The sequence below is a fragment of the Cupressus sempervirens genome, chromosome 5, assembly GCF_028749045.1.
Source record: "Cupressus sempervirens isolate cs-2001-9-10 chromosome 5, ASM2874904v1, whole genome shotgun sequence".
Lineage (NCBI taxonomy): Eukaryota > Viridiplantae > Streptophyta > Pinopsida > Cupressales > Cupressaceae > Cupressus > Cupressus sempervirens.
Window position 1 is genome coordinate 690,258,865 of NC_143122.1, and position 24,717 is coordinate 690,283,581.

The window sequence follows — 24,717 nt, forward strand, 5'->3', positions numbered from 1 at the left end:
CTCATGAGTGATATAGAGGCTATCCGACGTGAGAGGCACCCCCCCCCCCCCCCCCCCCCCCCCCCCCCCCCCCCTCACCTACTATGTCTTGCAGATAGCATGCAAGGCATGGCTGACTCCATTCATCGTTTTGATTTAGACATCGATTCATTTAGATCATGGAGGGAAAGCATGCGTGCCTTCTACTCTGATGGCTGATCATATAGAGAGGTTTATAACCTACATATAGGTAAAGGAAATTTTCAACATTATTTTGTAAACACTAAGACAGGTGAACTAATTAGTGAGAAGAAGCCTCACATTTCCATTAGGTGGTGTACACATCCATGCATAGCAGCACATTTTTGGGAGCAGTGGTGGATGGTATTTGACCATCCACCACACGCTAATCATGAGGTGCCCATGTACTTCCTTAGGAATTTATGGGTCGAGTTTGAGTTGGGTTTGAAACCCAACTATTTTGATATGAAAGCATTTCAGGGGGTTGGTAGAGGGATGCCTCAGGATAGGCCTAGGGTAAAGATGAGTGACAGAATGAGAAATCACAGGCGAGCTGAGCCCCTTGTACCTCTTCTTGTGCCTATTGTGCCTATTCCTCACCATCATCATGCAATTTCATCTGCTTTTACCCATTTGAGTGCCCTTTCGGGCAATTTAGTACAACAGTGGACGCAGGCGGTACATGCTCCTCCACTTGGACATGTTTGTACTAGCTGTGGAGGCATATGCATAGGCCCCCAAAGCGATCCTGGTGCAGCACAAGATGGCCATTATGGTGAGCATGCAAATTTTGATGATGATGTATATGCTGCCCATGGTGATGGTAGTGACGAGATAGACGTGTCATCATTTGTCGACCTCATGCAACAGGGAGATCTTGGAGAGAGTCAAGAGCAACAGGTAAAATTTTAATTTCAATATAAATATAAAGTGCACATAATTATTTACTTTCTACATATATGTGTAATTTTATTAACTATATTAATTTGTACTTTTCAAATAATAGAGGATGGATGACACTGTTCCTCCTAGGAGGCAGTATAGTCTTTTTTTGAGACCTACAGATGTTGGCATCCCTTATACGGTATGCACTTTGAATTACACTGTAAAAATGTACATTCAAATTCAAATTTAATAACATGTGCTCATATGTTCTTTTTATTTGATTTTGTAGGGATTGTCTGCATCTACACATACTGATATTAATACAAGTCCTTCTCCAGTTACCACTGAGGCACAACCTCAAATACATGTGGTATGAACTTTTGACTGAAGAAAAATAATTTGTATTATTTTTATGTATGTACATTATTATTAACTTATAATCTAAACAATTTTGACTCACATGTATATATATTTTATGTGTTTTGATTTTACGAACAGGAGCATGGATATCATACTCATCCATACAGGCCTCGGTATAGCCTATTTTTGACTCCATCTTATGATTATCGTGCTAGCATACCTGTAGACACATCTATGACATTGGATACCACTCAGGTATGATATATACATTATATATACATGTTTAATTTATAGTGTATAAAAAATGTAGTGTACAAATTATGTACTTTGTAATTATATTCATGTATATTTAATTTTGACTAAACGTTTATGTATCCATAATTTTAGGAGTACGTCACCATGAGTGTTGCTGAGAGCACAGGACTTAGCCAGATGGAGGTACCTACATTGTCATTTGAGGTCAGTATTGTGATTTATGTACATAATGTATAGTTCATTATGCTCTAAAATGAAATTAAAAAAATGTATGTATTGTAAATTACAGGACCTCACCACTGCTGCATTTGATAGTTTTGACAGTGCACCTCCTCCTGTTATTGAGGGACACCCATCTCATGTGGTATAATTTATTTTATTATGTAGTGAATATTTAATTTATTTGCAAGCTAGATTTTGAGACCCATTTCAATTAAGCAAGTACATGATGAGACGTGCCTCCTGTTACACAGGGTGATACATCCACCTCACAGGGTGTCCGACATGACGAGATGACTCATATTACACATGATGATCCATCTGAGTCCTCTTCGCGTGGAGCAAAGAGGACATTTGATCAGATAGATTAGGTCTTGTTGGCACCTATAGATTGTGTTTTTATGATGTATATATATATTATTTATGATGTATGTACACTTTGTGTTAGGATAGTTAAAACTGTATGTTAGACCATGCATTTTTTCACTTCATAGATCATGTTATGATGTATGTTAGAGCATGTACTATTTTTTTATGATTTCTTATCATGCTTGTGTATGTAGTACATATATTACTATGTTTCACCATGTTTTAAGTATATTCAAACCATTTTCTTTATTCTGACATATTTTATTCGTGAACATATGACACATTTTGTAAGTATATATGCAAGATGAAAAATTATTTTAACTATCTATAGAGCATTATTGGATAAATATCACATCAAATTTATGCATTGAGATAATTCATACAAATAAAATTGGCCTACTCAATTAAAAGATGTATTGATAACGTACCTAACAATGTAACATAAGTGATCTTAATGTGTTGTTTGGTAATGTAAGACTCATTATCACCTAATAAGACCTATTATGTGGTAGTAAACATATGAATACCTATCATAATTTATAATAGACATAATTACTTATTAGGACTCCCATGTCCCCTTAAGACACACATGTATGGATAATGTACCTAACAATGTACATCATGTAAGTGATCTTAATGTGTTGTTTGGTAATGAAAGATATAATCAATACAATGAATACAATGAGTAATAATCTTTAAATTATCATGTGCAAGTCACTTATTTTTAATATTACAATCAATAGTAATTTGAAACTTCAAAAAAACATTAATTCAAACATGCTTGAATGTAAAAGTAATAGAACAAAATAGGAGGTCATTACTTAAATTGATAATTAATTTATAATAATTTATCAAGTGCACATACCTTTAACTTTCAAATAGAAGTAAACTCTCATTTTTGAATTAGTTTGTACAACATATTTCACAATATATGTAAGACAATGTCAATGATATATTTATAGTTCATTGAACTCATTTGAAACATAAAATTGGTTGAACGCATCTCTTCAAATGAGGTCATGTAAAATAAAAATGTAAAACAAAAACACACATGTTAATAAACACATAAATTAATATTCAAGGTATCTGAACTATGTAAATATATATGTGTAATTTGTATGTACTTAGTATGTGAAATTGAACAAGATGTTGATGTTCGATCCACTTTAACACTTAAATTTTCATAAATTGTAATTAAGACCTGAATAAGAGGTATATAAGTTCTCTAAATTGGTATTGACAACACAAACATACATGTAATTAAATTATATAAGTACATATATATATAAAAATAATACAAAAATGAAAAAACTTACATGTGTTTGATTTAAATGCAGTCATCCCACTGTACCATCTGCATCCTCTGTCTCTTGTAATGCATCTATGATTGTCTAGTGCTCGTCCATTGAAATTGTCCATAATACCTTATTGGCGAGTCTCCCTTTGTACCTTTCTAATTTGATATTTGTTGCCACAACCAAATGAGAATAGTGTAAAATCTTCTTTTTGGTTTGGTAGTCTTCAAATGCTGGCAAACCATTTCTTCTTGTTAGGTATCTACGTAGCCAGGTGCCAGCTACAACAACAAACTCGATTGGATACTCAAAACCATCATCGTCTACTTGATGACATGTCATTATTTTCTTAGGTTCCACACATCTAACTAGCCAATACTCAGCCTGTTCATCATTATCACTAGGTGCAATAACAACATAAACATGTCCTACAAGATAAGATAAAGTATAGAAACACTTTAATCACTTGTGTACATATGCAAATTATATAAATTGAAGCATGAGATAGAAAAAAAATCTAATTAAATTGTGCATACTAGGTTCTATGAGGTCTGAAATACGATCATAGTCTTCTGATGCAAAAGTAACATTCTGGCCTTCATTTACTATATCATCTTCAAAACACGTGTCAGTAGGTGCTAATGATCTTTGTTTCCAATTTTCAACCCATTCTGTATTCTCACATTCTTCCCATTCACCTGCAAGACAATATTGACAAAAACAAGAAAGCTCCCTAATCCATATAGTCCAAGTGTTTGAATCTGAACTCCTAAATGAATGCCATTTAGCTAAACCACTAATTGTATCACAATCATATCTTGAAGGGGTATTATTTTCTTCAACTAGGTACAAGAAACGTTTGATTGTAGAGTTTTGACTTGATCTCGTGTATAAATATTTGCTACACCATTCGACAATCTCATGTGCATTTTTGAATTTAGCTCTTTCCTCAAATTTTAATTGCTCTTTACTAAGGGCTCTCTTCACACATGCACTAGCACCATCATGTTCTCCTTTACCACGTCCAACCTCAAAAAAACTCCACACATGTTGGATGCTAGTTTTCTTATGTGTCCTACTCAACCAATAGAACATTCTAGCATTCTTGAATTGTCTTGTACAATTATCTGACCATATCCAATGTTGTGTCATTTGAATTTGTCTCTCTTTTAAATTATCATAAAAGACCTTTAAACAATATTGGACAAAGTCGGATGAATGGAGTTTATTATCACTTAAATAAAAATGGTACTCAATATTTTTCAATTATCCTTTGTACTATCAAGTGGATGCCTATAAACCATATGAACATAAATTGTTACTTGCACTGAATTGTAATATTGTGGTTGTACCTCTTCTTGCGGTGCAAGTGTGAATTTCTCTGAAAAGTCAACAACTGAAAGTATAGTACCAATTGGAAATGTATTCTTACATATGTGAAATTGTCCATCAAGCCATCTAGAATATTGAGAGTGTTTAACATATTTTGGTATGATCACACTCTTAAACTCATCCATAAATGCATGACAACTAACTTTATCTGTAACTAGATCACACCTTCTTCCAAACTTCCCATCCTTCAATGGATATTCAATAGTTTTGAATCTTTTTACCTCAACTAATTTTTGTCCAAAAGTAGTCAAAGCATTTTCATGCAAACATTCATCTAACAAAGAAAATTGCCACACATATCACATGTACTAGAAAGACATGCATTGAAAAGAAAGTATTAATCATTAGGTGGCTTACAAAACAAACCTGATATGAAATCTTTTATAGTTTGAGGTGGTATTTTTATACCACATTCTTGCAACATTTCTTTACTATGCATGGTACCACGTATAGATTGAAATACATCGTAATGGTAACGAAATTGAATATGAGTTTTACAACATGTGATTCTTTCCTTGTTAATCCTTACATACCATGGTTTACACTTTTCAAAAGATCTTTGACTAATGGTAATATTTAATACCTTACCATCTACAATTTTTTTAAACAATTCAGTTTGAGTCATATCCAAAAGGTGTTTAGGATGTGGATCACGTATTTTTAACCCAATTCTCAATTTAAGAACATGTCTTGAATTAGGTGATACTCTTGTATTATCATGCCAAAAATTTTCAATCAAACTTTTGATTTCACTAGTAAGTTTCATATCACATCTCGAGAGTCTACCACTAGAAGTCCATAAAATATTTGCTAGATCACATTCAAAGTTAACCCTTCTCTTTACAACTCTTTCTAAAGTCTTACAATTCACATTAAGATATCCACTTATGTTGGTAATCAATCTTTTTTCAGATGTTGATTTGTTAACTAAAACTATTGTTATTGCTCATCGTGCTGCATTCTTATCTTTAGACTGACTTCTCTTTTCGATAACATCAAAGGCACTAGCAACAGTGGATACAACTTTTTTTAAAGACTCATTTTTATTCTTGGGTTTTGCATACATTCCCAACCTTCTCATTACTTTTCACATTTTAGACATTTTAATTAGTTGCAACATTAGCTGACACTGAAAGCCAAATTTCTTATTATAAAAAAAATGCCTATACAATCTATTAGCATGTGTCCTAATTTGTCTCCATGAAACCAATCCCTCAAGATTATCTAACACATCATTAGGAATATTAAAATTATGTTCAGACACTTTACTATCATCCTGACATGTTTGTTCAGTAGTTGGTGTTTCTATGTCTACATTCATGCAATTTTTATTTTCAAACAATTTACTATTTTCACTATTATTTGGGATTTGAATATCATTTTCAAATTTTCTTGGCATTTCTTTTGGGGCAAGCATTTCAATTGGAGTGTTTTGTGCATGATCGTTTGACAATTGCTTCTCATGAAGAAAATCTAAATCATTTAAATCATAACCTGCTTCTAAAAAATCACCAATTTCATCATGAGAGAAAATTTGAGGATTTGGAGACACACCTGTATTGAATGCATAATTAGAATGTGCACCTGAATTTTCTTATATTGGGTTCTCTTCTTTGACTTCTTCATCCATTGTGGTTCTTCAATGTCTTTCTCCTTTGAAACATTGTTCAAGTCTCTAATTCTCCGTCTTCTCTCTCATTGACGTTGTGCTTCATTCTCTTTATTTGCTGCAATCTCCTCATCTGTCAGAACTCTTGCTTTCTTCTTTCTTCGTTGTTTTGATCCCATGTTTGCACCAGTTTTGAATTTGAATAAGTAGCCTGCAAATTGTACAAGAGGACAAGAAAATAGAATAAGAGTGACAAAATTCGGTGTTGCTGGTCGAAATTTTTGTTCAATCATTTCAATCATTGAAATTGGGTCGGTGGGGCAGCTTTTGGGACCCAACAGGTACATCAGAAATGGGTACCCAATTTCTTAAAAATCGGGCACCCAATTTTTTAAAACTCGAGTACCTATTTACAAATCGGGTACCCAATTTTTTTAAAATTGGGTGCCCGATTTTTAAAAAGTCGGTATAACAGTTTAAAGAAATCGGGCACCTGATTTATGAATTACAAATCAGGTGCTCGATTCGTGAGACATGAGCGGGAATTTGGCATGGCTCCCGACTTTTGCATGGGGTTTTGCCTTGGAAAAAGGCATGGAGTAGGCTTGGTCCCACCAAGCCATTCCTTTTTACTCCTTTTATTTTCTAAGGCATTTAATCGACAATTTTTGGTATTGTCATAATTTTTTTATAGTCACTCCTATTGAATTTTTCGATGAGACAAAAACCCATTATAGGTCTTGTTATTCTGATTTCAAAAATGTAAAATTTTATAGTGTTATTAGTTTATTTTCTATTTTTCCACTATTTATTAATCAAAACTATCTCCTAAATGTTAAAACGTGACATTCACTAAAACTTTAATAACTTTTTTATTTTATAATTTTTCTTAAATTAATTTATATGTCGTCAATCTACATACAATTCTTTTGATGTTAAAAAAAAAATTGAAAAAAGTGAGATTTTGATCAAATTATGTGGTCCGTACATGAGAGGTTTTAAAATTTACCTTTATAGCCAATTAATAATTAATAATAATAAAATTATTGAATAAAAAATTAAGAAAAAATATTTTCATCAATCTTAGGTGTATTAGGTAATTCCATTTAAAAGGATTTGTAAAAATTCATTTATTTGTGTCAAATTATGGTGTTTGTACACAAGCATGGTATGGTCCTAAAATAGGCATTTTGAAAAAGTTGTTTTTAAAGATCCATACCAAAAAAATAATCTATCATATGGATGCACAAATAAATTACATATTCAAAAACTAGATTTTGAACACTAAAAATTTTATTTCTGGAGTTTTTGAATATTCAATTTCTAAATACCTCAAATTTTGACATCAATTGACAAAAAATTTCAAAAACAGGAAAAACACTTCCACTTTTTGGCCAAAAGTGAGACCCAACTTCATGCATTGACCCTATGGATGAACTCTTAAATATTGTCCAATCTATAAAGTATGGTATTTCTCCTAAGAATTTAGATCATTTACTTAAAATGGATGTAGATAAATTGAGAAAACTTGCAGCTAGTGTTCAACCATTAAGTTTGTCTAAGAAAAGGTCAATGAAGAAGAAGATAAGAGAAATTATGACTCAATTTGATAACACTTGAACAAGCCCAATTGCTTTCACTTTTGATTACACAAAAAAAGTTGCAAGAGGCATTGAAATTGTTAGGTGTAAACACAACATCAAAGAAGAGAAGATTTTCTAGCTGCAAACTAATTTGATTGAAAATGTTAAACAAGGTTTGAGAAACATTGGAAAACACTCTCAAACTAAGGATAAGTTTGTGGCAAGAAAAGTGATGTTGATGTCTGTTGTAAGTAAAAATATGTCTCAAAATAGACAAATATCTTCAATTTCATCTGAAATGGGTTTTAGTAGGAAAACAATGAGACAATATTTTAAGAGAAGATTAATTGTGGATGATAGTACTATGGAGGGCAACTGGGCAATCATGCATAGAGCACCTTGCTCTGATAGAATTGAAGAGTTATTGAAAAATTTAGTCATATCATTTTAGATTGATAACACTAGTCCTTCATCAAATAGTAGAGATGTTATCAGGCATAAGATTGCACTTGGTCAATATGAACATCATACAAAACATTGGTTGGATACAACACAACACGAGTTATATGTGTCGTTTTGTAATGAACATCCTAATGTAAAAGTTGGTCAAACATTGTTTGAAAAATTGAAGCCATACTTTTTGAGGTCGAACAAAGTGTTTGAAACTTGTTGTCGTCGTCATATTGAGTTTGATCTCCACTATCAGCTATTTCAAAAGTTTATAGAAGACACATATGGTTTTCATGTTGGTCCTCCTAGTAGGAGAAGTGAGTTTCTATCATCCATTTTGTGTGACAACATAGATGATCCAATTGGTAAAATAAATTGCATCAAAGGATTATGTGAAACATGTGGTGAATTGGCTCTATTTCCTTTGAAAACTAAAAATATTGATGTAACAAAAATATTGAATTGAAAAAGTTAGAATTATGTCAAGAATGAAACAAAAAGGTTGGAATATGTTGAAGAGGAGTTGCCTATTCTAACATTTATGGACAAATTTAAGAAATTGATTCAACCTTATATTTTTCATGCATTTTTTGTAAAGTGGAAAGCACAATAGTTTCAAACTCTGAGTTGCAAAAGTTACAAGTCTATCAAGAATGAAACAAAGTTGGGGAAGAAACAAAAAGGTTGGAATATGTTGAAGAGGAGTTGCCTATTCTAACATATATGGACATATTTAAGAAATTGATTCAACCTTATATTTGTCATGCATTTTTTGCAAAGTGGAAAGGACAACAGTTTCAAACTCTGAGAGATAACTTTCCACTTGGAACAATTGTATCAGTTGTTGATTTTGCAGAGAACTATTCATTTGTTCATTAGAAAGAAATTCAACCAGATTATTACTTTAATAAGCAAGTCACTATTATGGTACATGTTTTTTATAGACATGCACAATTAGATTTGGATGGTGTTCAAAGTACAGCTCAAGCGCAAGTAATTATAAAGGAATATCATTTTTATATAACTGATGATAAAGAACATGACATTCACTATGTAGAACATTGCTTCAATAAATTCTTTTCTTATTTGAAAGAAAGAAACATAAATGTTGATAAACATTATGTTTGGTTTGATGGATGTGCCGCATAGTTTAAATCATCTAGAACATTTTATGCATTGTGTAGATATCATCGAAATGAGAATATAAAACACATATGGAATTTCTTTGAGAGTGGCCATGGAAAAGGTGAACATGATGGTGCTAGAGCTTGCATCAAACATGCTTTGCAAAAGTATCAAATGAATTATCAGGGAGTTCGTGAAAATGATGCACATGATGTTGTTGAATGGTGTAAGACTCATTTTGCACTAGATGAGGTCGGGACATCATCAACAATGAGTCAACATACACCATATAGAGTTTTATGGGAGATAATAGGTATGGATGTGTACATCTGGTTAACTTTTATGCAATTAAATTATAAAATTTTATTGTTAAGTTCTATTTTTGAATTCATTAAATTTAATTTTTATATATTTTCAATTTAACGAACTTTCAAGTGTTAATAGAAAAAACATTCATGGGTGCAAGAGGATAGAATGGACATGTTCCTTACATTCAGTCATGAGTATAGATAATTGCAATTAGACATTGAAGAAAAGAGAATACTCATGTTTTTGTGACAATTGCATTAATGAAAACTATGAAGAATGCATCAATCAGACACATGGGTATACAGGTGCATGGATTTCGGTACCACTTGATGTTACTGATACATTTGATAAAGAAGATGAAAATTTTGATGATATTCCATTGATTTCTAATTATTATAATCATATCTCTAGATTGGTAAAAGTGGGTGAGTATCATAAAAATTAATCTCAACTTTTTATTTAATTATCAATTTCAACTGTCTTATATATATTGTACACATGCATTCATGTATACTTGTTATGCAAGAGATGTCTTTGCAGTGATTGCCAAGCCTAGAAATCATGAAGGTGTCAGTTATTATTTATTGTGATGTACTACAGAGAGGAAACATTTATGTCACCCTGAAGAAAGTGATGGAATGTTGTTCCCCATAGGTAAATTATACATATACATGTGCATGCACATATATATTTAAATAAATATATATATCTAGGTAACTTCATATCTGTCAAATTTTAAAACACTTAAATTTGTCGTACAGGTTCTATTGTGATAGAGGGAACATATATGAAGCAAGACAAAATAGTCCAACATGGAATACACTTTGTTGTTTATCAACCTGAAAACAAGGTTTTACAATATAGCCACCTAGTCGTTGCTATAGGGCTTTGTTTACATCCAGTCAAACTTAAACATGTACGTCGCAAGTGGAGACTAGATAGTGAAGATCATTAAAAAATATTGCATGTTATAAGTGTACATCATGGTTGATTAGACCTTTGAGATTTATTTTATAATAATTTGACTACCAACTTTGGTGAAATGTGTTTTCAATTGTACTATGGTGAAATTGTGAATATCAACTTTGGTGAAATTTTGTTTTTAATTTGAATATTTGAGTCTTAGTTGACATTAGTTTATTTAAAAACTATAATATTAATTTTACTATGGATGAATTTAATAATTTAACAACTTGATATAAATAGGCTAGAAGTTAGTTCGAACTTACACAATTTCATTATCTATGTTACAATTCTTAATTATCAACTTCTTTTCAAACTATTGAATTTCATCTTGAATTAAATGTGTTTAGATTAATTGTAAGATTGTAAGTTCTTAATTTTCTTTAATTAATTAAAAAATAGATTGAATTTCATAAGTGATAAATTATATTTATTTTTCTACTTAACTAGATTTAGGGTTAGGTTCAATTGTACTCATTGTTAAGAATGAAATTCAATTAGTTTTATAGTTATGGTTTAACAAGATTAGCATAGAAAAAGTAAGAACTTGTTTTTAAAAAGAATTGTGTGAGACTGCTTGGAATCTAATACACGAAATAGCATCACTATAGAATTTCCTAGCTAAGAAAAGGGTTTCCCTTAATCATCTACGATTCTCCATACTCCACCTTTAAAAGTTCGAAGGAAATTCAAGTAGTTGCAAACAATAAATATGGTGATTTTGTATCATTGTAAAATAGAATGCATACTTTCTAAGCCCACAGAGGTCCTTCAAAATTTCTAATTAAAAACCATTCGTTAAAGAAGATTAGAAACATTATTATTATGATAAGCTTCCACAACAAACCACTTTAGAGTTATTTCAAAGAAATTCGTTCGATGACTAAAAATTGAACTCTCATTAAAAAAAAAAGTATTTTCTGATTGTAGACCTTTATAAAAATAGTTTGAAAATGAAAAAAATTACTATTCTTAGTTAGGGTATGTAATCCTTTGATTTGACAATTTAAAATCAGTAGAGAACATTCTGTTCTAGTTAAAATCCTTTTCCATTTTTCAAGTAGTCTATTAACGTTGAGCTATTTACAAAAAAATGAGCCTACACATTGATCAGGAAAAATTATTAGCTGAGGCTTTTGAGTGCATTATTTTCCTCACTTCCATCACAATGTGAGGAAACTCATTAAAAAATAGATACAACAGAACTTAAATGTATCCCAAGTCGATGAAGAGCAACTTCTGCTCCAACAATACCAGAAAATAGAGAAAGTACTCTGCTACCATTAGGATATAATGCTTTCAAGACTGATAAATGATATGCAATTGTATCTATTTGGAATGAATTACCCAAACAACATAAGCGATCAGTCAGACAAGAAGTTCCACGAGTGTGATCTCTATCAAATCCTAATATAAGCTCTATCTCATGAAGCTCTAGAGGGATGATGTCACCTGGCCCCACCCATACCAAATTCCACTCTTCACACTTTTGAAGTATATATTTCTATGCACTATCTTGCAATTGCCCTCATGAATTTTGAATCATAACTCTCAGTTGATCAATAAGGATAGTGCCACATCGTCTTGAGTCTATGGAATTCAATTTTGTCCTCTGATCCCATGAAGGCCAATACTTTTTATTTGTAGAAGTGCTTCCTGAATAGTCATGGGGGGGAGAGGTTCTACTTGAAATTGCTCTTCTATTGGAACATTATGGACATACCCTCTTGCTCTTCTGGAAACTGAAAAGAACATTGAGTCCATCAACTCTAGTTGAACACTATTAAATTGTTCGGATATTGTCTTCCAAATATCCTTTGATGCAAAAGCATCATTCTCATAGTAGAAAAAAGGTGGCCCTTGCATGAACGCATTAATTTCCTTTGAACACTGGCCAATAGGTTTCCCAGGAACTCCAAAACCAATTAGTTCCTCGGGACACAAATTAGAGACTGCATCACATACTTCAAACATTGCTTGCTTGTCTTGCATACCCTTTATGTATTTTTCATACTACAACACTTTCATTATCTATGTTACAATTTTGAACTTACACAATTTCATTATCTATGTTACAATTCTTAAATATCAACTTTTTTTCAAACTATTGAATATCATCTTGAATTAAATGTGTTTTTAATTATATGATCATAAGTTCTTAATTATCAAATTTAGTTTATTAAAAAATTATTTAATTTAATAATTTAAATTAATTGTACCATGGATGAATTTAATAATTTAAATTCATTTATCAACTTTTTTTCAAACTAGATTGAATTTCATAAGTGAAAATTAAACATGTGTTTTTAAAATTGTAAGATTATAAGTTCATAGTTATCATTTAGGTTAGTTTATTAAAAAACTATATATTTTAATGTTACTTTATTACATCTATGGTCATGTACTCTTAAAGTTCAAATTAATATTATTTTTAATATTATATTTTGTAAAAGTTCTCTTAAATAATGTATTGGCTTACCTGATTAACATATTTTTATCCATATAAAACTAATATTTTTCTTTAGAGGGTTAGTAATTGATAATTTAAGAAATATGTATCTTTCTAACTTCCTACTAATTGATAATTGATATACATGTACACACGTCTCAAGATCATGTTCTATAGCTATAACACAAAAAAATACACATATATACACATATACGCATCTCAAGAATAAACATCTATAGATCTAATATATCTCTATGTATCTAAAATGCAAATTGTCAATCACTAGTACATCTGAGACCATTTTTTGACCATTATTGGTTGAAATTTCAACCCATTTTTTGACCAAAATTTGACGAAATTCGACCAACCCATTGGTTAGAATTTTTTCGGTCAAAATTTTGACCAACCTTCTAGTTGGTTGAATTTTCAAACAATACTTTGGTCGAAAAACTTCCATAGCCATTGTGCAAGTTTTGTCAAAAATTGGTCAAAATTTTGACCAAAAAAGGAAGAAATTTTCGACCAAAGAAGGTAGAAATTTTGACCAATGAAGGTCAAAAATTTTGACCATTGAAGGTAGAAATTTCGATCAATGAAGGTCAAAAATTTTGACCATTGAAGGTAGAAATTTCGACCAATGAAGGTAGAAATTTCTACCAATGCGTTGGTGTAAATTTTTTTTTTAGGCATTCTATAAAACAGTTCACATGCCTTGCGTATCATATGAGATTTTGCATGCATCTTGTACTCTCTCATCTGGCTGAGTGATGGAATACGGAGAGTGATTGTTCTGGTAGACATGCGTGCAAAATCAACAATATCAGATTTCCACAATCCATTTGTAATGCAAGTTCATTTTGGATTTGATTGTGTTTTTTTTAGCGTCATCGTTTCAGATCACTCTCCATAATCCATCATCAGCTAGATGAGAGAGTGCAGGATGCATGCAAAATCTCATATCATACGCAAGGCATGTGAACTGTTTCATAGAATGCCGGAAAAATATCGACAGTAACTAATATGCTTCTTCATTAATATGCTCGATACAATAAGCAAACTTGGCAACTATGCACAACAAGTTATATGCTAAAAGGAAATCATTTAGGAGATACAAAATTTGAACAACCATATGTTAAGATTCTACAATTATAAGAAAACCGTCCAACATTCTTTCTAATGGTAGGCTTTGTCAGTATCAAGGGCATAATGAAGCACTTTGCAGTAATCACAAAGGAAATCTTCCAGTTTTCCATATACCAATTCAAACTTAGATATATCTTGCTGATATAACAACATCCCATCATTAAAAGTGCTAGAAAGGCATGCAAACATTTGTAGATCAGCGTAAGATCCATAATACTAAAATGTACTTGTAATATGCACTTGGAGATGATGCATAGAACCTCTATCTGTAAGAGTCATTCTATGAAAATTTCTACAAAAATAGCAAAGTTCCAGATACAAGTAAACAATAATGTACTACTCATCTTCCATCCAATGCCTTCCCACACCTGAGATATTAATATCTTTCATTTATGAAATAGTAAATGTAACCACCAGAATCTCTTCAAATTCTCAAGCTACCAACTAGTAGCTTGTATAATATTTCTGCACTTTGATTCTCATTCAGCCACCTCAAGCTACAAGAGCCTCTTCTCATATAAAAAGAGTGTTGCCTTTAAAAAATTAAGTTATGCCTCTCATAGCCTGATTCTATTCCAGGCTATGGCAACCTCATGATCACATATCTGTAAGTCATAGAGATGTGTTAAAGAGACATCATACTAAGATAGCTATGTAGTCTACTACTCAAACCACAGTAAGGTCTCACAAACAAAAGATTAGACTTTACTATTAGATACTAAAATTTTATAGTAGAAAATCTGACAATTATACTTACAGCTTAATAATAGGATGAGCCATGACCACCTAAGTATCCACCACCCATGCCATGACTTGAATACAAAGATGAGTAAGAACCTCCACCAATCTGAATACAACAAGAACTAGTTAATATTGTTACAAAATTAAACAAATCAAAACAAAAAGATATCAAGTTACATACATCAGCACCACTAGATGACGAATAGTTAAACACATCACAACCTTTTTTTTCATGCTAAGAAGATGTAGCATAGGAGATGAAAAAATAAAGGGATTAAGTCATTATTTATCTTCATCAAGCAATAGGCATACACATGATAGTTTCTAAACTATAAATTGTGTTGTCTTCAATCAGAGGTTGATGTGGATTTTGTTTATGGATGCATAAAAATCATTACAACTACCAACAAGAGGAAAGGAGGAGCTCAAGTAGTTCATATATAGGCTTTCATCAACATCAAACACTTTATGTTGTATGGGTAAACCATTCAAAAGGACAGTCAGCATAACATCTTCAAACTAGTCAACATGTAAATTGTAAAGCAATAACCATCACAAGATTATCCATGATCAAATGGTGAAGGATCCTCAGCATGACATCTAGTATTGAGAAATCATTCCTAGATGAAGGAAAGTACTCATATTAGAGAATCACAACTATGGATAAATCATCATTTAGAACTATTTTCACTAGTAGCTAAGATATCAATCTGCATCATACATGGAAGAAGTTGAAGAGCAGTCAATACACATCAACATCATGAGAAGAAGTGACTTTGTTAATGAACCAATTACTAAATCAATATGGAGTACTACATCTGTTGTCTTAATTACCTTAGACTAGGCAGATTCAGTTCAATCTCAGCTTTTTTCTTAAAAGCAAGAATATAATTTCAAAAAAATGCTACTCAAGTTCAATGCATTAAATATCTGGGGAGTTGTGACCTGAGCCTGTGCTTGGATCCTTAAAGAGGTCAAAACAGTCAAAGAAACCATTTCCAGTGAATATAAATATTCAATTTTGTAAGCACAAGTGTCTTTTGATAACCCATGCAGATACTTTATCCTTCACTGCATGCTGCTAATAGAGTCAAAAACTGACAAATGCAACCATTCTCATACTGATCCCACCAATTTTTTGCTGGAAGACTATCATTTCAACCAAAGTTTCTTGTCAAGGTCACCACATCACAAACTCATCCTTCACAAGGAAATGTGAGCATGACATTGGTACTACAGAATGTTTGTTAAAAGAATATTATTTGACCTAGACGGATAAGACAAGTTGGTTAATATGGCCAAAACTAATAAGACTATACTAAAACTAAGAATCTTAGGGAAAAAATATAACCTTTTAATCTCTTCTTTTAACATTGAAATCAAAAGGCTTTGAATGCTCCTCCATTTTTGTGATTATCTCAATAGCTGGATACTTGGATGTGAAGTGTACAACCTATTTAACACTCTGCACAATACACATCAAAATCACTCATGTTTGAGACCTAAAAGACTTAGTAGCTTAAAATATTCAAGAAAGAAAGAACAATTCTATGCGGGTATGGTACAGGTTATATTTCTTAATAGATTGGGTTGTATTTCTTAATAGATTTTTCTTTCAATAGTGATTTTTAGCATTTACTTCAATAATACCATGCCAAAAGCTAAATGACTCAGCCTTAAATAAAAAATTAACTTATCATTTTTCAAAACAGAGAAATTTTATGTTATGAATAAAATAATGTTGATGAATAAGTGAAATATTTTGGTAAATTCTATGCATTGTAGTTTTCCTTTTGTTGGTAAGTATATGTTTTAATTCTATTGTTCAAGTGGTTTGTTCCAATATATACTAAATGTGATCAGAAAGATAAATTTTAACTTTATCATAATGTGTTATACTTGTTCTTTTTAGAAAGTGCAGTCAAAATCCTATGCAATGGTATATTGTTTAGTATTTATTAATTTAATATATACCAAAGGTCATATTTTTGTGCAAATTACTAAAATTCTCAAGGAGCTCGAACAAGCAACATTTGCTCTTGAACCCACAGAAAAGGAAATCGGTAGGGATCTTATAACATTGTTGCAACAGGACAAGGATGTCAGTGGTCTAAATCATATATCAGAACTAGAAGCTTTCCATCAATCAACTACAAGGTTTGGAATAGTATCTCCTAAAACAATTTCAATGGAGAAGAGAAGTTTGAGGAAGCAACTTGATAAATCTCGTTGTGAGGATGACAAGAGAAAAGAATCAATTATTTCATACCTCCTACACATCCTAAGAAAATACAACAAGCTTTTCACAAATGAATGTATGGATGATGTTGATTCTCAGTACTCCGATCCATGTTCTCCTACAGTCAGCAGTTCTTTGGATGAAGCTCATGTTAATAGCAGGAGGAGGGACCAGGATGATTGTAAAATCTAGTCATTCAAATTGGGTTCCAAGGAAACTCTTAGAAGTTCCATGGGAATGTTGCCAGCAGTTCCTGAAGAATTTAGATGTCCAATTTCCTTATAGTTAATGTCGGATCCTGTGATCACTCGCTCTGGTCAAACATATGAAAGAGTATGCATAGAGAAATGGTTCAGTGAGGGTAACGATACATGCCCAAAAACATAGCAAAAATTATCGTATCTTTTTGTCACTCCTAACTACTGTGTGAAGGGATTAATTGGGATTTGGTGTGAGAAAAATGGTATCAGAGTTCCAGAACCACCTCCCCCAATTTCTTTGCCTCTGATATACTGGAGATGGGAGTAGTCAGATTCCATGAAAAGTGTTGCTAATGGTTAGTTGAAAAGAGTCAAGGTGGGATCATCAGATGATGACCAAGTTGCAAATTTTGGTGAGGGAGATGTTGGTGCTTTATCAACTCCCACTTTAGATCATAACATCTCCTCTAAGTCCACAATTTTATCTATACAAGGAAAATTGATACAAATTAGTGGTATAGACCCTTCTTTGACTTACAATATGGTGGACGCTCAAAATCTAGAAAATCAGAGTACTGAAAAGTATGAAAGGTTGCTTGCAAACCTTGATTCATCAAGTTTAGGAGTACAGTGTGCAGCTGCACAGGAAGTTGCATTATTGTGTAAGGATGATGGTGCTTGCTCTTATATGGGTGCCAATCATTTTATTTCTTCTCTTGTGAATTTCCTGCAGTCTTCTGTAGATGCACTAGATACAAAGGCTCAAGAAGTAGGGGCATTGACACTTCTCAAAATAACTTGGAACAATAATAGGTAGACAATTTTAATCTGAAATGTTGAAACAGTTTTTGGCATTTCATTCAACCATCTTTAGCAATCAATTGTTTAAATGTATTCATGTAAAATCTACGACAAATTTCTTACAGTGTTCTTGAAATTTTTATTTTTTAGGAACAAGGCATCAATTCTATCTTCAGGTGTAGTTCCATTGTTATTGAATCTTCTTGATTCGAAAGCAGCTGAAGTAGCATTGGCAGTTTTACTAGCACTATCTAGTCGGGATGACAATAAGGCAAGCATTGGTTCCTCGAGAGCTATTCCTTGCCTAATTATACTACTAAGCTCAAACTCCTGCCAATGTAGACAAGATGCTCTAAACTCATTATATCATTTATCCACAAATGCTGAAAATTAGTCTAGAATGGTGTCAGCAGATGTCATTTCCAAGATTGTTCATCTCCTCACTGTTTGTGAAGTTGATTTTATAGAAATTTGCATTAGCATCTTATATAATCTAGCTACCATTGAAGATGGAAGAATAGTGATTGCCAATACTGATGGTTGCATCGTGACTATAAAAGAGCTGCTTGATACAGGCACCCCTAAGGAACAAGAACAATCAGTGGCTACACTCTCATTGCTATGCACCAAGAGCTTTGACCATTGTTAGCTGGTTTTAAGAGATGTACTTTGAAATCAACAAATGCCCTCTTATATTATTCAAACATTATTTTGTAGACTTGTAGGAAAATATCAATATGAGGCCAGAGTTGTAGATTTGAATATTGATTATTAGATAGGTTCAAGAGATACTAACCAGTGTTAGATGCCAAATAGATGATCGCCATAGCAACATCCCATTTATCTCCTTCTTTATAAAGAGGTTGGTTTTTTCGAAGATCACCTAGGAATTCCTTGGGTGAAAGTATGTCCATTCTAGGAATACCTTCAATTGGACTAGATGCAATACCATTTGTACATATTCCATAATGCACAATAATTAACAAATATTGTACAGATTATGGAAAAAATTAATAAATTTCTTGTGCTACTCTTTGTTTGAAGGAATTACATCTGGGGTTTATAGCCACTTTATAAGTTATCATCATACAAAGGACTTAAATTGGATCCTCCATGGCATGGATCAGAAGGCACATTCCAATTAACCAAGAAGATTATGCCTACGATATTGTCATGTCCCATGAGAAAGAAGACGATGGAAACTGTGGGTAGAACAAGTAAATAGAAATCACCCTCAAAAAAGAAATCATTGAGTTCTAAAGGAAGCTTAAAGATCAATACAGTTTAGCATTACCAAATGAACTTCAGGATAAAATCTCAAAAGAAAACAGTCAAACCAAACCTTGTGTATAGAAATTAAAGAAAATTATATTAATGTCCACAAGGGACTAGAGATAGCAAAAGTTAAAAAAAAGTTGTAGGAAGATGAAAAGCAGAATTGTCTGAACTCTGAACTTTGAAGGTGTATTTATTATTGAAGTAATATGTTAAAACTTAAGACACATAAATCATTGATAAGTAGGTGATATTTTCCACATCAAGTCAAATTCTGATATTGCTATCAAGATTCAACAATGTAGTTTTTGAGTCAAACTCATTGAGCCATGATTCATGCATAGTAGTTCACACAGACTCATTTCTCATGAGAATGAATGAACACTTTGCACTCATTGCATCGAAGAAGTGCTCACAAAGATGAAGCACCATGACTTTCTCAAAGGCTCAACTATTCCAGTACTCTTCCAGCTCAAGAAGGCTTAACTATGGAGTTTCCTCCATGGTTTAAACCACTCTACTTGGAATCCCATTTGCATAACCTACAACAAGTGTTGTGCCTTATGAACAATTCATTAGAAAGCCCCTTGAGCTCATCAATAGATAAGCCTAAGATATTTCCCACAGCAAGTCAAATTGTGATATTGCTATCATGATTCAACTGAACATTTTTTGAGTCAAACCCATTGACCCATAAATATAATATATGGCCCAAGAAAGAGGATGAAATTGTAAATGTAATGGATTATACATCCTTTCCTCCTACTACCAGATGACTAAAGGTGCTTGTGTGATAATTTTAACTCATTTTCTTGTAGTTATTTGCAAAATATACGTGGAAAAATGAAATTTCTGAAATGACAACTCACAATAATACAATCAAATTTCTAAATGAAATGTAACCATAAATACTAGTAGAAGCCTTCAATTACTTGACACAAATATATAATTGGATTGTCATTGAATTAAATCCTACATTGGTCAAAATTAAATAACAAGGATAACATATAGAGCATCACATGTCCCAAAATTATTTGTCAATAGGACAAGTGGCTAGACAGTGAAAATCTCAACATGGGAGGATTATACCATTCACTACTCCCCTACTAACAAAATGTCAAAAAGTCTTTAAATGACTATGTGCCATGCAGGTCCCTTTGTCCTTAATACCAACATACATGAGGAAGATATGTCTTAGTTCAATGACTAGTTGTGGAGGTTGCATTAAGATGCTTTAAAAACACACAAGTAAAATAACCTCAGCAAATGTGAAAGGCCAGAATCAATGAATGCATGGGCTTATTTCAAACAATATACTTGATAACTTAGACACATAAGAAATCAAAAGCATAGTCATCCACTTTAAAGAAGTCTTGAATGCCCCTCCATTTGACCTAACTAAAGCCCAAATAAAATTTAGATTAATGTGATTCCTATGCAAAATCCAAGCTACAAGTATAAGTTGCCTACCTTAGAGACAACCTCATCAATATTTGCAAGATGACTGTTGCAGGACTTGCAGGCATAAATCTGCCCCTTTAGCTATACTAGAAACAACCTCCCCATGTTACTGACCAGCAATAATATCAGCCCTTAATATTAGACTCAAAACTTCTCACTAGCAAGATTTCAAGTATTGCATGACCCCAATTAATTTTCCACAACAGAAATCGAATTCCAATTAAATTAGATAAACTAATTGATCAAATAAGATATCGTTACAATTACATACATCCTTCCCATGGTTCAAAACACAATAAAACCAAGCACTCATTAAGTGGCAATAAATGCCCTAATTCATCTACCACTCAAAAGAGATCCCCACTGCTATTTCAAGATCAAAAAGAGGTCTCCGAAGCATTTTAATAGCACAAAAGTGATTTCAAAAACATTCTAATGAAGAGAAAAATTCTACCAAAAGCGATGATAAAATAAGTGATAAGATTCTACCGTTTATGGAAATATCATCTGAAATGTTATAACCAAAGAAAGCCTTGCATGAAAGAAGTTTATCAAGAAATCCAAGAGAGCCAGGAATTGTTCAAGTTATTAAATGTTGGTGGAAAAGGTGGAAATTTTCTACATTAGCTTCAAAATTCCAATTAGTCATTTAAGATGGTAGCAATGGTGTTAATCGATATCATGGTGAGGCTACTAACAAAGTTTGAATGGGATTTGAAGATGGATGTTGGTGCAGAGGATATGATGAAAGCTTATAAAGAAATAAAAGATCTGTTAGAATTTGTGGACTTCCCTAAGAACATAGCCATTCAACCGATGGATATGTTTGGTTCATGTAACTTTGAAGCTTTTGAGATGAGTTTGGAAGTGACAAGCACATGAGATGGTTAGAAAAGAAAATTGAGCAACATGGAGGAGGACATGCTCAACGGACTACAATGAGTCAACACCCTTTTTATTTCCTCAAGGAAGAGAAAGAAGAATTAGAGAACGAGATGAAAAACTTAGAGTGTAAAATTGGAGATAATGTTTCCTATGTGACACTTTCAGGATTTGTTCTCGTATTCATTTGGTTGTTCATCTTGATTCTGGAAATGTGGAAATACCTAGATGAATGGTTGCACAAATGGGAGCAAAATGGGAGCCTATGAATGAATCGGAAGAGCCTCCAAATGAGTCGCAAGAGCCTGTGAATGAATCACAAGGGCTTGTGAATGAATCGCAAGAGCCTGTGATTGAATCATTGACCGGTGTAGATGGATATATGGTTGACTATCTTGTAGTGTGTCTTGGGTATGTGGTCAGATGCCTTGGAGTCCTACTTCTAATTTGCATGATCATAATTGTAATAATGATATTATACTTACTGTTATTTGTCCCAATTTCAATAAAAACTATGTTCCTCTCGAGAGATGAAAAAGAAAAGAATGGATACTATAAGAAACATGCACTAAACAAGAGTTGACATTTTGTCTACATCCCTATCTTAGATTCTTACATCTTTGAATTGGAAAATGATAATAATTCTAACGATGGTAACATTGTAATCACTAGCTTGGGAAATGAAATGATCAGTTGCTTCAGAGAGCTTATTCAGGGTTGTGTTCAGCAATTACCAGATTTGCTGATAAAACACTCCAACAAGTGGGCCAGAGAATTCCAGGAAGACAAGATAAGAAAGGCTTTTGAGATAGTAGAAAAGCTCATAGCACTGATGGAGATGACAGTAATAGGGGATATCAATGTCAACCAAGAAAATAAAAAAAGAGAAAATGAAAGAGCAGAGAATGAAATTCAAATTGAGTTGACAGATTGAAAGTAAAAGGTCATGCCATTTGCCTCATTTTCAACTTATCTATCACATACTCTAAATTCAACATCAAACCTTGTAATCATTACGTATAAGTCATTTGCTAAATGAATATTTTCTATTTTAGGTTTTTCCTTGTTTTTTTTGGATTGATAAATTGATGAAGTTAAGAAGTTTTGTATTGATTTTAAAAGTAAAAATTAAAGATATGCATGAGTTTTGCAAACTATCTGTGATAGAGAATGATCAGTCAGCCAATAAATAATCAACATGTCCTAAACACTAACTACCCACCCACACAAAATAAGAAATATCTATAGAATAGCCCTAAGAATCACTTGCCTTTTGGTTTTATAATAGCCTTTTTTTTGCTATTCAAATTGTAGAGTTTATCATCAAGGCCTAAAAATAATAAAATGGAAAAATAATTTTGGGTTGTCTATTATCAAATCCTAGATTTTGTAGCAGAATGTAATGTTTTTGTATCCTTGTTTAACTACACTTAACAGAAATCCCATAAGCTGTCAATTAACAGATGATCTTGAGTTCAAAATATCAATTTTGATCTGAGTTCTATCCATTCTTTCTTTTTTATGATGGATGGAACTCAAGATGGGATGCTTGAATATGGAATGTTGAAAATAAAATCTGCTAATTTTATTCTTTTCACATTTTGACTAAGCTAAGATTAGTAAACTTGAATATGTGGGTGTAGCATTTAAGTAGAGTTGTTCCCAAGCTTTTACTTGTTTTGATGGATGGTATGTGGACTTGGTCCTGAGGACCAACAATGGATTCCACCCCTTCCAATCACCATTTTTAGCTTCTCTTATTTCTCATTGGGAAGTCACCAAATAAAATGAATAATAGTGCTTAACGTATGTTTTAACCATCTTGCCTAATCTTTCAAGATGTAGAACTGTGAAAAGTTTATTAAAACATGAAATTTCAATCACTATGGTACATAGTCTGCATCCAAATGTAAATTATGTGTTACTACTGGATTTGGACATCACTGATCTATAAAATATTATATATTAAATCTTTCCTCTAACCTGTTTAGGTAAAGCACTTTTCATATAATTGTACACCTCTTTTCTCAGCCACATTCTCATCAATTTCCTAACTTTTAACAAAACCATATACAAAAAATAAGTTACGGAAGACATATTATTGTGCCATTTTAATTGTATGGACCTTCATTGTCCTTGTTTTATTGTTACTTTACCTTGGGCAAGAAACAAAAATAATAATTCATAATTTAATAGAAAGAAAGAAATTGTATTAATGTTTATGAATGACCAATAGATAAATAGAAGTCTAGTCAAAAGTACAGCCAACAATGATAGCAGAAAGATGAGTGCCTAAAGTATCTCTAACTATGTTGGGAACTATAAGAAATAGATATATTAATTTCAAATGCTATCATTATAGAGAACCAATATGGATATCTGTCGTCATTAAATCCATACTTTATAGTAGATCTTATTTTCATCAAATAAAATGCAAAAGAACATTTGTCTTTTTAAAACAATATATTACCAAAGATTACCTGTAATCCATTATTCTAACAACTGGAGGGTCTTCGTCGCGAGATAAAATCACCTACAAAGTATATAGACACCAGGTTATCATACAAATGAATGTATGAAGTATTATTTACTATACAAAACATTTAACACTGCTACTGTATTGAATTTTGAGATATATAACAGGAAGCCTGTGAAGTAGCTTCATTCACAACGTATAATTGATCTCCCATGGAAAGCAATAACCAGATAGTC

The 24,717-nt window shown here is 32.3% G+C and overlaps 1 pseudogene; it reads left to right on the forward strand.

Annotated features, from left to right (window-relative positions):
• The window catches only part of LOC149557832 (U-box domain-containing protein 45-like), a 58,405-nt pseudogene extending 39,345 nt beyond the window's left edge, over nucleotides 1–19,060 (forward strand).
• The last annotated feature ends 5,657 nt before the right edge of the window (nucleotides 19,061–24,717 follow it).